General features: G+C 42.7%; 1 long non-coding RNA gene across 12 annotated transcripts in view; it reads right to left on the reverse strand.

Annotated features, from left to right (window-relative positions):
- Positions 1 to 15,333, reverse strand: part of LOC144292980 (uncharacterized) — a 62,434-nt gene that overhangs the window by 8,120 nt on the left and 38,981 nt on the right. For 7 of the 12 annotated variants that reach the window (XR_013360409.1, XR_013360401.1, XR_013360400.1 and 4 more), the window contains 2 exons: positions 10,494 to 10,962; positions 9,454 to 9,594 (listed from right to left, as the gene is read on the reverse strand). This is a non-coding gene — a long non-coding RNA (uncharacterized LOC144292980). Of the gene's footprint in view, positions 1 to 9,453; positions 9,595 to 10,493; positions 10,963 to 12,330; positions 12,443 to 15,333 lie in introns of all 12 variants that reach the window. The other 5 variants (XR_013360403.1, XR_013360404.1, XR_013360405.1 and 2 more) reach the window with 5 other exon arrangements.

The raw sequence follows: 15,333 nt of genomic DNA on the forward strand, positions 1-15,333 counted from the left end.
CCAGTAGAGTCAGACACTTTCATTTATGCTTTAGTTGTACTTATACCAGGTGTTATGGCCTGGATTGTGTCCCCCACATGCATGTGGGTGGCCCTAACCATCCATGTGACTGTATTTGGCCTTTAGGGAAGTAATTAAGATTAAATGAAGCCTAAGGGTAGAGTGCTACTCCAACAGAACTGGTGTCCTTATGAGAAGAGGAAGACACACCAGAACTCTATCATGTGAGGACACAGGTAAAAGGCAGCTGTCCGAAAATCAGGAAGACAGCTCTCACCAGAACTTGGTCATGTCATTACACTGAACTTTAGCTTACAGAACCCTCCAGAACTCTGAGAAAACAAATTTGTGTTGCTCAAGCCACCCAGCCTATGGTATGTTGTCATGTAATATATGTGTGTATATATATATTTATATACATGTATTTAATATATATGGTATATTATATATATATATATATATATATATATATATATTAAAGTTTTTATTTACTTCTTCGAACCAGAGAGAGTGTGAATGGGGAGGGGTGGATAGAGGGGTAGAGGGAGAATCAGACTCCCTGCTGAGCAGGAACTCCAAAGTAGGACTCCGTCGCAAGATCCTGGGACCATGACCTGAGTCAAAGGCAAGCACTTCATTGACTGAGGCACCCAGATACCCCTCAAGCAAAGAATATATTGAGGGCTTACTAAATGCCAATCAATGAAAGAGACACAACACAATTTCATTTAATCTTTACAATTTCTTAAGGTCAGAACTATTATCCTCATTTTATAGAGAAAGAAACTAAGGTTTGGAGAAATTATATGGTTTGTCTAAATTCATTAGGACCCATTTCCACCTGGCTCCACATTACCATACTGCCTTCTTCGTCATCTGTGTTTCTTTGCCTCCTAGCAGTCCCCCACACACAGCTGGCTATGAGAGAGTGTTAGTTTCCTGAATAAATGCATTCTAATCTCATGAAGGGAGAAGGACACGGTTTCTCTTTACAATAATGAAATTCCTAAACTTGATGTTTTTGAACATTCTCACCTCCCACAATAATCAAATGAAATAACATAAGATAAAATAAACTTAAAAGCTCCTGCAGACAAGATTTACCTACATAATTTGTGGAGCTTAGTGCAAAATGAAATTGCAGGGCCTTTTGGTCAAAAATTATTAAGAAATTCGGGGATCCCTGGGTGGCGCAGCGGTTTGGCGCCCGCCTTTGGCCCAGGGCGCGATCCTGGAGACCCGGGATCGAATCCCACATCGGGCTCCCGGTGCATGGAGCCTGCTTCTCCCTCTGTCTGTGTCTCTGCCTCTCTCTCTCTCTGTAACTATCATAAATAAATAAAAAAATTTAAAAAAAATTATTAAGAAATTCGAGAGCTTTTGGGTTGGCAAACACATGGAGGTTCAGGGAGTGTGGCACCCACGGAGAGCGCGGCAGCTCTGTACTCTGCTCCTCCCCACATACCTTGCCCAATGAGTCTCTTCCATCTGGATATTCTTCAGTAAAACCTCTTATAATAAGCTGGCAAACATTTGCCCATTTTAGACACTCACCTTTCATTATTCCCAGAACAACCCACCCTGGTGATCTCTCCCCAGGACAGTGTGGAGATCTTCTATATTCCTTTTGCAGCCTTACTGCCTCCATTATGTGGCTTATTTAACAAGTTCCTGCTGGTGCGTGCAGTCTTTTACTACAACCATAGAGTTACAGTGAGTTAAAAAGGAGAAGAAGAGGAGAAGGAGGAGGGGTAGGAGGAAGAGGAGGAGGAGGAAAATTTCAAGATGGCTGTAGTGGAGCATTAAAAGAAGGGCAGGACCCTTCTATACATAGAGCCTTGGGTGACTGTACAGACATATGCTCATAAATCCAGCCCCACCCCAGGACATTTTCCTCTACCTTGCTTCTGAGATTGGTCATAGATCCAGTTTTTAGTCACCCCATATGAAATTGTTATTCTCACAATGACATAGGTTCAGACGGGGTGAGAGTAATTTGGTTAGGAATTCATCACAAGCTCATTTCTCCTTTGTTTTTCTGTTCCCTGGAAATGTTTCCTTTGCCCATCAAGAACCAGCACTTGAGAAAACTGAGAATTCTTAACAGACAATGCAGAGCTATGTTAGTCAACAACAACAAATACTTGTGGAATGTGATAACCTGATGGAGGGTCTGGGTGCCTAGGATCCACATTTTAGAAATTTTCTCCTTTAGAAAGTGCAAATACCTAAAATGCCATGTAAATATATTACAAAATGAGAAGACATATTAATCACAGGAGATTAAAACATTTGGTCCATTGCCTTACAATCTACTAAATCTTTGAATATATTCAAGAGTTGGCATCAAAGTTGCCAACTCTAGCAGAATTATTCCATATGGAACACTCCATTTTCATCTAGTAGTTGTGGAGCATTAAACCAAGAACTGAAAATCCAATGCCTCTAGGAGCCAGACAAGGACTGTGGATAAGTGAGATCTGCCAAGTGTGGCCTTGAGCAGCTGGAGAGCACATGCAGATCTCTGTTGCAGCTGCTCCCCGAATCCAGCTGGTTCTTACCTCATAGGAATATGGGATAATGGGATCAAATCTTCTGAATTGTCAAGCACAGTCAGAAATGAGTAGATCCCCAAATGCATATGTTAGTAACTAATTTTAATTTTAATAATTAAAAAAAATCTATTCTGGTCAAATGAAAATTGCCTAGGGGCTAGAAGTGGTCATGGGCCCTTGGTTTGAGCCCTACATGACAAAAGACTTATTTTATCATACAGAGTCCTAAGAAATAAATCCATCATTCACAAGAATGGGTGGCTAAGATGTCTGAATTAGGAAGAACAAAATTTCTAAGGTGCTGGTTCACAAATTCGCCACTCTAGGGGCCACTTGGCAATGTCCAGAGACATTTTTGGTTGTCATAATTGAGAGGAGAATGGGAATGCTACTGTCATCTCATGGGTAGAGGCCAGGGATGCTGCTAAACATCCTACAATGCAGAGAATAGCCCCACAACCAATACTCATCCAGCTAAAATAGCAAAACGGCTGAGGCTAAGAAACCTGTTCTAAAGCAGTGATTTACCCTCAGAATGTGGTTCTCAGTCCACAGCTTTCTTTTTTTTTTTTTTAAAGATTTTATTTATTTATTCATGAGAGACAGAGAAGCAGAGACATAGGCAGAGGGAGAAGCAGGCTCATGCAGGTAGCCTGATATGGGACTCGATCCTAGGACTCCAGGATCACAACCTGAACCAAAGGCAGACACTCAACCACTGAGCCACCCAGGCATCCCAGTTCACAGCTTAAAAAGCAGATCCTTGAGGGGAAAAATTGTGCTCTGAAAACTATAAAACACTGATGAAAGAAATTGAAGATGATAGAAACAAATGGAAAGATATCCCAAACTCATGGATTGGAAGTACAAATATTGTTAAAATGTCCATACTACCCAAAGGAATCTATAAAGTCAATGTAAACCCTATTAAAATACCAATAGCAGTTTTTACAGAACCAGAACGGACAATCCTCAAGTTTGTATGAAACCTAAAAAGACCCCAAATAGCCAAAACAATTTTGAAAAAGAAGAACAAGTCTAGAGGTATCACAATCCTAGATTTCAAGCTATATGACAAAGCTGTAGTAATCAAAACAGTATGGTACTGACACTAAAAGAGACACAGATCAAGAGAACAAGATAGAGAGCCCAAAAATAAGCCCACAATTATATGGTCAATTAATCTTTGACAAAGGAGGCAAGAATACACAATGGGAAAATGACAATCTCTTCAACAAATGGTGTTGGGAAAATTGGACAACATGCAAAAGAATGAAACTGGACCCCTCTCTTACATCATACATAAAAATAAACTCAAAATGGATTAAGAACCTAAATGTGAGACCTAAACCCATAACAATCCTAGAAAAGTACACAGGCAGTAATTTCTCTGACATTGACTATAATGACGTCTTTCTAGATATGTCTCCTGAGGCAAGGGAAACAAAAGCAAAAATTGACTATTGCAACTACCTCAAAATTAAAAGCTTCTGCACAGCAAAGGAAACAATCAACAAAACCAAAAGACAACCTACTGAATGGGAGAAGATGACATATCCAATAAAGGGTTAGTATCCAAAATATACGGCTCATTTTTAAAATGTGCAGAAGACATAACTAGACATTTTCCCAAAGAAGACGTACAGATGACCAACAGACACATGAAAAGGTGCTCAATATCACATCATCAAGGAAATGCAAATCAAGACCACACTGAAATTTCACCTCACATCTGTCAGAATGGCTAAAATTTAAAACTCACACACACATACATACACACATACATACACACGCTATATAATATTACTTGACCATAAAAATGAATGAAATCTTGTCTGGATCCAGAGGGTATAATGCTGAGAAATAAGTCAGTCAGAGAAAGATAAATACCATATGATTTCACTCATATATGGAATTTAAGAAACAAAGCAAACAAAGAAAAAAGAAGACAAACTGAAAAACAGACTCTTAAATATAGAGAACAAACAGGGGTGAGGGGTGAATTAGGTGATGGAGATTAAAGAGCACTTATGGGTGAGCACTGAATAATGGATAGAATTGTTGAATCACTATGTTGTACACCTGAAACATGTAACACTGTATGTTAATTATACTGGAATTTTAAAAAATTTATTTTTTAATTTTTTAAACATAAAAGGGATGTGAACCAATGGGAGAAAAAGTGCAGTACCTTGGACCCTAACTCAGACTATTCGATTATAAGCTCTGTGAGCAACACCCAAATATGTGCATTTTAGAAATCTTCCCAGGTGATGTTAATACATGCTAAAATTTGAGAGCCACCGAACTGAAACAATGGAGTTTTAAAGAACTCATTTATATCTAGAGAACCACCATTGTATGCTTAGCAAAGAGGCATATTCAGTGATAACAGAGAAAACTCTCACCTTTAAATTGCAAAATACCACACACACCCAAAGCAATAGTGTCAGAATAATCCACCCACAATTATAACCTGTTCCAAAAAGATAGGAGTTAGAAGAAAAACCGTCAGCACATCCTTATCCTCCAAGCACAGAAGATAATTTCTTAGATGGCTAAAGGTATTTTTAAAAGTTTATCAACAAGAAAAAGAAAACAGCTCTAAAAGTCACAATTTTAAAAGCAGTCTATATTCCTTCAGCCTTGCAAATTCAAGTATTTGAAACCAGGATACAATGAAATTAAAGAGAATACATTAGAGAGAGCCTTACTATCTCCTTCAGAACACATCATAGCAGTTGGAAACTAGTTTAAGCTTCATAAAGCAATCTGTATTTTAATTTTGTCATTTCCCATTAACACTAAAATTGTATTTTTTTTAAGATTTATTTATTCATGAGAGAGAGAGAGAGACAGAAACACAGACAGAGGGAGAAGCAGGCTCCCTATAGGGAGCCCGATGCAGAACTCTATCCCTGGACCCAGGATCATGCCCCAAGCCAAAGGCAGATACTCAAACACTGAGCCACCCAGGTGTCCCTAAAATTATATATTTTAAAGGAAACACTGCCTGGAACCCTCTCTTCTCTCTCTTTCTTTCTCCCTCTCTCTCTCTATGTATTACAAGCTTCCTTGCAGCACAAAAAGACAATAGCTACTCTTCTCTTCTGTGACCAGCTAAGTTCCCATGGGTGTGAGGTGCTGTTATTCACAGAACTGTGTCCCACCCTAGAAGATGGAGCATGTGTCGTAGCCATCATCCCCAGTGGACATAAATGGAAAGCTCAGCCCAGAAGCATAAGCACAGCTCGGAGGAGACAAATCTCAGGGCGAATGCAACAGGAATTTCAAGGCTGTGAACTCAGAAGGCCTGAGAGGTGTAACTTCCTGTGCAGTAATGTCATTGCCTTGTCTGGTAGTGTAAATCTTTTCTGATTTGGGGCATAAAAAGCATCTTTGCAGGCCGGCAAGATCCTCAAACCCTAGAAAGGTCTCTGTAAGATCAAGCCAGACAACAGGGGGCTGTTCCACACTCTAGAAAACTCAACCTTCTTTATATCCTTTGTGGCGCTCTTTTTCATTGCTTTTGAAGAAAACCAAAGTAAAATCGGTCATAGCTACACCAAATTGTCATTATTGCCTCTCTGCAAACCCAGACGAGCTCTGTGGTCTGGCCTAAATTAGGGTGGGGGAAAGGCTGAGAGACACCGCTTACCTTGGGCAGTAGGCCCACAGGGGCTGGCTTCCAGAAGCAGCACTAATGACCAGAAGTCCACAGAGGAGATAAAGTCATCAGTCTTTAGGACAGAAAAGAACCTCAGGGGCGGCTCCCACTCCTCCCAGCTCCCCGCTTAATGACATCCTGATAATCACACAGGGCCAACCAGCCCTTCAATGGTTTGGGAGTAGGGGGGGGACTCTCATACCCCTTTTCAATACCTATCCTGCGTATCTTTCAAGGCTCTCTGCATCCCTCCCCAACAAATAAATAGAGTTCCTTCTGCCCATCCTTTGAAGTAGAGAAGATTGATAGGATAAACTCCCTATGTATAAAGAGAATAATGTATTTCCTACCTCTGTAAGGGTTCAGAATGTTACCCCAAAATATGCCCCTCTGGCAAGCTATTTTGAATTAAAGGTACTTGAGAAACAGCCAGTACAAGGATGCTCTGACCTCTCCTGTGCCCCTTAAAGCAGAAGATAAATCTCTCAAGTGAAAAATACCCTCCCCATGCCAGGATGGTAAAAGGCATCCTTATCACCAGAGACAGCGGATTTTAGGGCCAAGAATACTGTACAAACCTTGTCACCTCTTTGCCTTTTTACCACCCCTAGCCCAATCCTCTTTGTCTTATTAATTCTTCACAAACATATTGTTTGTCTAAAAGACACAAAAGCTTCCTGCTTTGGTTACGTCTCTGGATCTCATATCTCTGTGCAGCTCCTGCCACATGTGTACATAATTAAATTTGTTTTTTAACGCAGGAAACTAGAAAGGTAGAGGGAGAATTATTTTTCTTCCCCTATGCCTCTTTCTGGAAATTATTTTCACTTTAGATGTTAAGAAAGGTAACACTCCAGAATAATTGATCTCTAAAGGTACATTTTCAAGGAACAAATCTCCCAAGTGGAGATGAGGTTATACCCCTGTAATCACCCTGGGTACTCCGAATTATGAGCCACGGATTGGGAAGGAGAGGCTTATAGGGAGATCTTGTAAAGCCAGGTCAGCTGGTGAGTAAACAGTTCTCCAAGAAAGGGAGATGCCCTGGAGCACCTGGGTGGCTCAGTCTGTTAAGTGTCTGACTTTGGCTCAGGTTCTGATCTCAGGGTCCTGGGATTGAGCCCCATATCCGGTTCCTAGGTCAGTGGGGAGTCTGCTTATCCCTCTGCCCCTCCTCTACTCATTCTGTCTCTCTCTCTCAAATAAATAAATCTTAAAAAAAAAAAAATGGAGATACCTTTTCCCAAACTTTTGCTTGAAAACAGAAAAGTTGGACAGCTTTGTACCCAGAGCCTATGATTGTAGAGAGGAAGATGGAATCACTCATGTCAAACAGTGACATAGCAGCCAGGGGCATTGCAACTAAGACCAGATATTGCCAAAATCAGTGCAGGCCAACGATATGCAGAACTGACAACCAGCAGGACCAGAAGGGGTCTGCAAAAGGCCACAGCTGATTACACTGTCTCAGCAGCAAACTGAGTCTCCTGAGGCTGACCTTTCCACATCTCACCACATCAGAGTCAACTGCCACCAAAGACTCTGCCAGATAGATCTCTGAACACAGCAGACAGTCACCACGACAAGCAGCAAGCGCTGAGAGCTGACCCGGACCCTACTGAAGCCTCCCCTCGACGGTGCCCTCGCAGCCTGACCTCCTGGTTGCTTTCTTAACCACTTACCCTTTATTGTATCTTGTGTTGTGTTGTGACTGGGTTGTGCTCTGCTTTGTAGGACTTGTATGGAGCCAAGTTAAATGGGTAATGAAATGTCATAGAGTTTGGAATCCTGAACCTGCTTTACAATTATGTTAACCTTGCTTAGGACTGAAGGAAGCCAGTTCAGTTATGTTTTTCTTTATGGAAAGAAAGACATAAAGAAAGACACAACCCATGTGTGCACTTTCATAGCATGCTCCCAACAAGAGTACAACTTGCTTTATCTTCAAAAACAATAATGGCGGGGTGCTTGGGTGGGTCAGTCGGTTGGGTGTCTGTCTTTGGCTCAGGTCATGATCCCAGGGTCCTGAGATCAAGCCTCATGTGGGGCTCGGGAGCCTGCTTCTCCCTTTTCCTCTATCCCCCACTCATGCTTGCTCTCCCTCTAGTACTCTCTCAAATAAATATACAAAATCTCTAAAAAAAAAAAAAAAAAAAACAATAACAATGGCAAATTCCCAAAGGGAGTGCAACCCACCCAAAAAGGCACTCATTTTCCATGGCCTTTGCAAGAGGGATGAGGGGAAATCAGAAAATCTGTACATCACTTGGCCTCTTTATGAATCTGCTTGCCCCCTCTATAAAGCTAAACCAGCCCACACATACACCATAGATCTCAGTGGTCTCCACTAATTGCACCCCAACTAAGGGCCATGGACTGTTACATAAGGAAGAATTGTTGTTGTTGTAATAAATATTAAGTTACAGATCTGAGAACATGGGAGTCTTTGCAAGAGTGCAAAGAGAACGATCCATGGACAAGAGCTGTGGCTTAGAACCTACTCCGTACCATTTCCTGCCCTCCACATGATTGTGATCCCACCACAACAGGGGAAGCTAGATCCAGCAACCTGGAGTAGTTTACAACTGAAGACCACTCAGGTAGCCAAGCTTTCCCTTCAACAGGAGAGGAGCCCTGAGCCAATAGAAGAGTCATGGGTCAAATATCAACTTTAATCTTAAGCCCGAGACTAATAAGAAATTTGAGCCATGGGCTGTAAGAAGGAGTGCTAAGCCTGCCATTCAGGAAACAGAGTGAAAAGAAGAATACAGTGAGAAGGGACATCTGGGTGGCTCAGTGGTTGAGTGTCTGCCTTCAGCCCAGGGTGTGATCTTGAGGTCCTGGGATCGAGTCCTGCATCCAGCTCCCTGCATGGAGCCTGCTTCTCCCTCTGCCTGTGTCTCTGCCTCTCTGTGTCTCTCATGAACAAATAAATAAAATCTTAAAAAAAAAAAGAAGAATACAGTGAGAAAAGAACTATTTCAGAAGGTAAGAGAGATGTAGTGTTTAGGTCACAGTTCGAGCGCTAATTTGCCATTCACTGGAACGTAAGCTGGACACAGGCAGATCTTATTCACAGCCATCTATACCCAACACCTAAAACTATGCGTAGCACATATTAAGCACTCAATAAATGTCTACCAAATGAATAAATAAATGATTATAGCCTTGAAGAAGCCAAACAGTCCTTAGGGACTACTTCTGCATCGCTTCTTTCCCTACTTGCTTCACCGCAGTTGCTGCCCAAGTGGTAAGATCCAGAGCAGACCATGGGCGAGGCGCTGATGACTTCATCAGTGATGACATGACAGAGGAAAGGCGTGGGATGGGCAGATGGGGCACTCGGGTGGCCGGTGGACAGTCCTGGGCTACCTGTGAAGGGAGGTACGCACATGCTGGAGGAGGAAAGGAGACTTGGTTGCAAGGGCAACAGTGGTGGCAGCCTGACAAGGGGCAAATTTTTTTGGTTTTGTTTTTAAGATTTTATTTATTTATTTGAGAGAGAGAGAGAGAGAGAGAGAGTGAGCATGAGCGGGGGTGGAGAGAGGCAGAGGGAGAGGGAGAAGCATACCCCTGGCTGAACAGGGAGCCCTACGATGTGGGGCTCTATCCCAGGACCTCTAGATCGAGACCTGAGCCCAAGGCAAATGCTTAACTGACTGAGCCACCCAGGCAACCCTTTCTACCCTCTTTTAAAAAGATTTTATCTGTTTCCTACAGGGGAATTTGTTTAAACAGAGTGGAACAGTGGTGTAAGCAGCCCCGTTTCCTTCTGTCTTCAGCCAACGGGCTCATGAAGGTGAGCTATGAGCAACAAATGGAAACAGGAGGATAGGGGTAGCAGAAGGAAGTTGTAGAGTTAGGACAGACAGGTCAAAAAAGGAAAGAAAGTGGATGCTGGACTAGCCATTTTGCCTCCATAAAAAAAGTAGAGGAGTAAAGGGAGTCAGAGAGCATAAAGAGCAGAAGAGACTCTCATCCCCAGATCACACATCTTGGATTTTCCATGACATTCTCAACTTTAAGTCATTTTATTGTTTTCATTAAAGATATCTTTGACTCGGTTCTCTGCAAAATAGACCTTTTGGAATTTGTAAGTTGTTTATTTGAGAATGTGATTCCTGGACATTGGGCAGGACAGGTGAAAGGAACAGGGAGGGTGAGAGAAACAATATATGGATGTGAAACTGAGCCAACCTCCTGAAGAGCTGACAAAAGGCACCTCCAAACCACCTACCGAGGGGATAACATGGGCAACTGTCATTACTTACCCGCTCTTCTGGGCTGCGCACGGATAAGCCCGGAGTCGGTTCTCACAGATGTCGCTTATCTCAGCATTGCCAAAACCCCAGGCCAAAGGTGAGAGGCTCACTGCACAGGCTCAAGGGCATCTGCACGACACCCATCAAAGCCCACAGGAAACTGGTCAGTGCTGCAGTAGCTGGAGTGAGAGGTGGGGGATGTGGATGGGGGACACAGTCCATACCTGGATCCTCTCTGATCTGCAGGTGTCCCACCTGTGGGAAGCCCAATCCTTCACAGAGTCCCAATCAAGGTCGTGGCTGTTGCAATCTCTGAAAGGACTTAATCCACAGGGGCTAGTGGGGTAGGCTGCAGCTGGTCCCCGGGTGGTTACAAACATTTAAGACTTCTCTCGTTTACGATATAGTTAGATCAGTGGTTCTCAGATTTTGCACATTAGAAACACTTGAGCAGCTTTTCAAAACCTTGATGCCTCAGCTGTAACACAGATTACGTAAATCAATAATTGCCCAAATTAGAAAATTAACATAGTGACTATAGTTAACAATACTTTATTGAAAGTTGCTGAGAGAGATATTAAAAGTTCTCATCACAAGAAAAAAATTTTGTAAGTATGTGTGGTGATGGGGGTGCCCAGGTGGCTCAGATAGTTCAGCATCTGCCTTGATCTCAAGGTCCTGGGTTCGAGCCTTGTGTCAGGCTCACTGCTCAGCAGGGAGTCTGCTTCTCCCTCTCCTGCTGCTCCCCCTGCTCACGCTTGCGTTCTCTCCCTTTCTCTCTCAAATAAATAAAATCTTTTTAAAAAGAAGTATGTGTGGTGATGGATGTTGACTAGGTTTATTATGATCATTTTGTGATCAAATCAAATTTGAAAAAAAAAAAGAAAAATGAAAAAAAGAAAAAGAAAAAAAATCAAATTTGATCAAATTATGTTATATACCTGAGACTAAGATAAGGTTATATGTCAATTATATCTCAATTTTTTAAAAAAAAGCCACAGTTAGGAAAATAAAAAATAAAAAAATAAAAATAAAAATAAAAAACCACAGTTAGGAATAAGAAAACTAACATCAACAATAACATTACTTAATCTGCAGCTATTACTCAAATTTCACCAGTTGCCCTCTACTGTCCTTTTCTTGTCCAGGCTCCAATTCAGGGCCAAGTGCACTCAGTTGTCTGGTGTCCTTAGTCTACTCCAATCGGTAACATTTCCTCAGTCTTTCCTTATCATGACCTTGATGCTTGGAACTTGGGAGTAATTCATTTATCTGGGAATGTGATTCCGGGAACACTGGTTAGTTATTCTATGGAATGTTCCTTGATTTGCGTTTTTCTGATATCTCATGATTACACTGAGGTTATACAATTTTGGTGAGAACATTTTAGAAAGAATATTGTGCATATGTCATGCATCATACCATGGTTTTGTGACATTGATGTGCCTTATTGGTGCTGATGCTAACCTTGATCACTTGATTAAAGCGATGTCTTTCGGGTTTCTCAAGTGTAAACTTATAATTATCCGCCTCATGATCAATATATTTTGGTGGGGGCGGGGGGAGATTCTTTGACACTATGCAAATATCCTGTTTCCTATTTTTTTTTTGTTTCCTATTTTTTTTAAAGATTTTATTTATTCATGAGAGAGAGAGAGAGACAGAGACACAGGCAGAGGGAGAAGCAGACTCCTCGCAGGGAGCCCGATGCGAGACTCGATCCCAGGATTCCAGGATCACACCCTGGGCTGAAGGCAGGTGCTCAACTGCTGAGCCACCCAGGTGCCCCTATATCCTGTTTCTTATACTTTGCCCATTATTTTCAGCATCCATCAATGGTTCTTACCTGCAGCACTGTGGCGTTATTACTGTGGTGTTTGTTACATCCTTCATTCCTTCCACGTTTATCAGTTGGACTGGTGATCTAAGCAAGCACTGCAGGATTTGTCTTTAAATAACTATAAAGGTTTAATAGCCCTGGAGAAGGGGGCTGGTCTGAGGCTTGAATTAAAGGAATAAGTGAGAGGGACACCTGCGTGGCTCAGTCAGTTAAGTGACCGACTGACTCTTAATTCCGGCTGGGGTCATGATCTCAGGGCTGTGGGCTTGAACCTTGAGTCTGGCTCCTTGATCAGTGCAGAGACTGCTTTTCCTTCTCCCTCCTCTCTCATTCTCTCTCTCTCTCTCTCTCTCTCAAATCAATCAATAAATAAAATGTGGGAAAAAAAAAAGGATTGAGTGAAAAACAGAACTGCTGGCCTGCTGGCATGAGTAGAATGAAATATTTGCCAGTGGTTTTCATTTAGGAGTAATACTTTCACTTAATGTGAGGGACGGACAGAGATGAGGCATCAACAAACCATCAGAGTGAATTGCATAGTCTGGAAGTGTTTTGGGCATGAAACATAACAGCAGGGTCTAATATGGTAGCAAAACAAAACAAAAACAGGCTGGCAGTGTGCAGGATGGTCGGTATGTGATCTCTGTGTCAAAAAGGAATGCCTTTATACAAACGTCCCAAGGTTAAGATCAGAAGAGAAGAAAAACATAAGGGTACCAGCTGCAAAGACACAGAGCAAAAGCAAAAGAGAAAGAAACTGAGCTTGATACGTCTGCTCCAAGGAAAACAGAGAAGTCATCTGAGGTGATTTTAAAAAATAAATAAAGGTAGGGGATGGAAGTGAGGAGAGACTCAGGAAGAAATTAAGAAATAAGAATTTGTGGTCACCATTGGTGAATCCGGCAAAGGAAACTAAGAAAATTAGCTAAAGGTGGAAAACTCGAGAACCAGGAAAGAGAGAGGCAGGTCCTGCATTGTAGGGGTCCGGCAGTGCCAATTCATTCAGGGGTCTTGAAAGAAAGGGGTCAAAGGCAGGGAGAGAATGGAAGAAAGGCAAACTCTTAAACGTGAGTCTCTTAGCTATGAGGACAACTCAGTTCCGAGCATCCTAAGCAAATACAGAGGCTCTGTTGGCTTCTAGAACTGGGAAGGGCAGGGCTGGAGCCCCAAGGCTCCCAGCCCCAAGCCTTGACCTCTGCTTCTCCTCCTCAGCCCCGTCTCTCTCAGTTCTTCTGTGGCCTGGCCGTCCGGCCTCCCTCCTCAGGTGGGCCTCCTCTGGGCGGGCAGGAAAGACGGCCACCGGATCACAAAGCTTTCCTTGAGCTTTTCAGAGCGTTTCAAAGAGAAGGCCTATAAAAAGCTTTTGAGGCATTTACAGTAGTGGAGACAGGCCAAGCATGACTGCTCTCCTAGAAAAGCAGTTGCTTGAAGACTACTGCAGAAAGCGTGCTTCAGAAGAGTTGGGGGGAGCCTGCCAGCTGGGCACCCCGGGCCCTGGAGGGTTCGGAGCCAGCTGTCGTTCTCTGGACGCTGCCCCGTGCCCTTGCCACCAGTGGCTTAGAGCCCCATTACTCTTTGCCCGGAGTGGTGTGTGGCAAGATAACTCAGACGTACATGTGCCCTCTATCTCTCCATGATATTTCCACAGCTTTGAACTTGCACCCAATTTGCCCTTGTATTTGTCATCTGTAAACTTCCCTTGGTATTTTCTGAGTCTCCTCTGGGCCCGAGGCCTCTCTGACCTCCTTAGGGGCCATGGCGTTTTCTACAATGAGCCAGAGGAGCGTTTGGACAGGCACGGGGCATTCTCCAAGCATACAACTCTAGCTGTAGCAATCTGCCCTGAGAAGGACCTTTAAACTTTGTCCTTTGTCTTCTCCCTCTGCCTGTGTCTCTGCCTCTGTGTGTGTGTCTCTCTCTCGTGAATAAATGAATAAGATCTTAAAAAACAAAAACAAAACAACCACTCTTAACCTTTGTCCTTTTGTCATTTCTGAATATAGACATTAGGCTGGGGCTGAATATGAGCCATCCCTTTCCTCAACCTATTTCATTACAAATGACAACTTTCCATTTTAAGACATCTGCAGGCATTTTTCACATTCTAAAGTAACTGTGTTCAGCGACCCTTGAAAATTCTACCGCCATCTCCTCTGATCCTGTATGCTAAAGTTTTAACCTGCTATCTATCAAAGCAGAGATTGCTTCAATATTGATTGTTCTCCAGTATCTTTTCTCTTCCTCTATAATGAGGGAATCCTTCACTGATAGACATTCGCATGGACTTTCAATATAGAGACTGCGATGTTCAGCTTCCCTATGGTTCAGTATTGCCATGTTACCGAGAGCTGACCGTCTGCATACGATGGGAAATGATATGGTCAGCTCTGGGATGTGTCTAAGGGAATCATTCCTCCTCCTGCTGCCTGCACGGTGAATGTCATGTGACGGTGTGCCGTATTCACCATGTGGACAAGGGCAGTGTCCTAAGTATCATGGATCAATTAAGATGGAGGAACTTGGATCTCTGAATGACTTCATGGAGCAAAACCTCCATGTCATCCCTGAGACCCTCTACTTTTTTTGTTTTTTTAAAGACTTTATTTATTTATTTATTTATTTATTTATTTATTTATTTATTTATTTAGAGAGAGACAGCATGTGCAAGAGGGGCAGAGGGAGAGAGAGAGAATCTCAAGTAGACTCCACCCTGAGCATGGAGCCCAACGTGAGGCTTCATCCCAGGACCCTGAGATCATTACCTGAGCCAAGACCAGGAGCCAGAGGCATAACTGACGGAGCCACCAGGTGTCCCAGGACCATCTATTGTTAGTTTGGGTCTCTGATTAATGCAGCAGAATCTATATAATAGTAAATACACTTGTTCTCTGTCCCTGAATTTAAAAAAAAAAAAAAACTTATTTATTTATTTATGAGAGACATAGAGAGAGAGAGTCAGAGACACAGGAGGAGGGAGAAGCAGGCTCCATGCCGGGAGCCTGACGTGGG

This window comes from Canis aureus, chromosome 21, assembly GCF_053574225.1.
Source record: "Canis aureus isolate CA01 chromosome 21, VMU_Caureus_v.1.0, whole genome shotgun sequence".
In the NCBI taxonomy this organism is placed as follows: domain Eukaryota; kingdom Metazoa; phylum Chordata; class Mammalia; order Carnivora; family Canidae; genus Canis; species Canis aureus.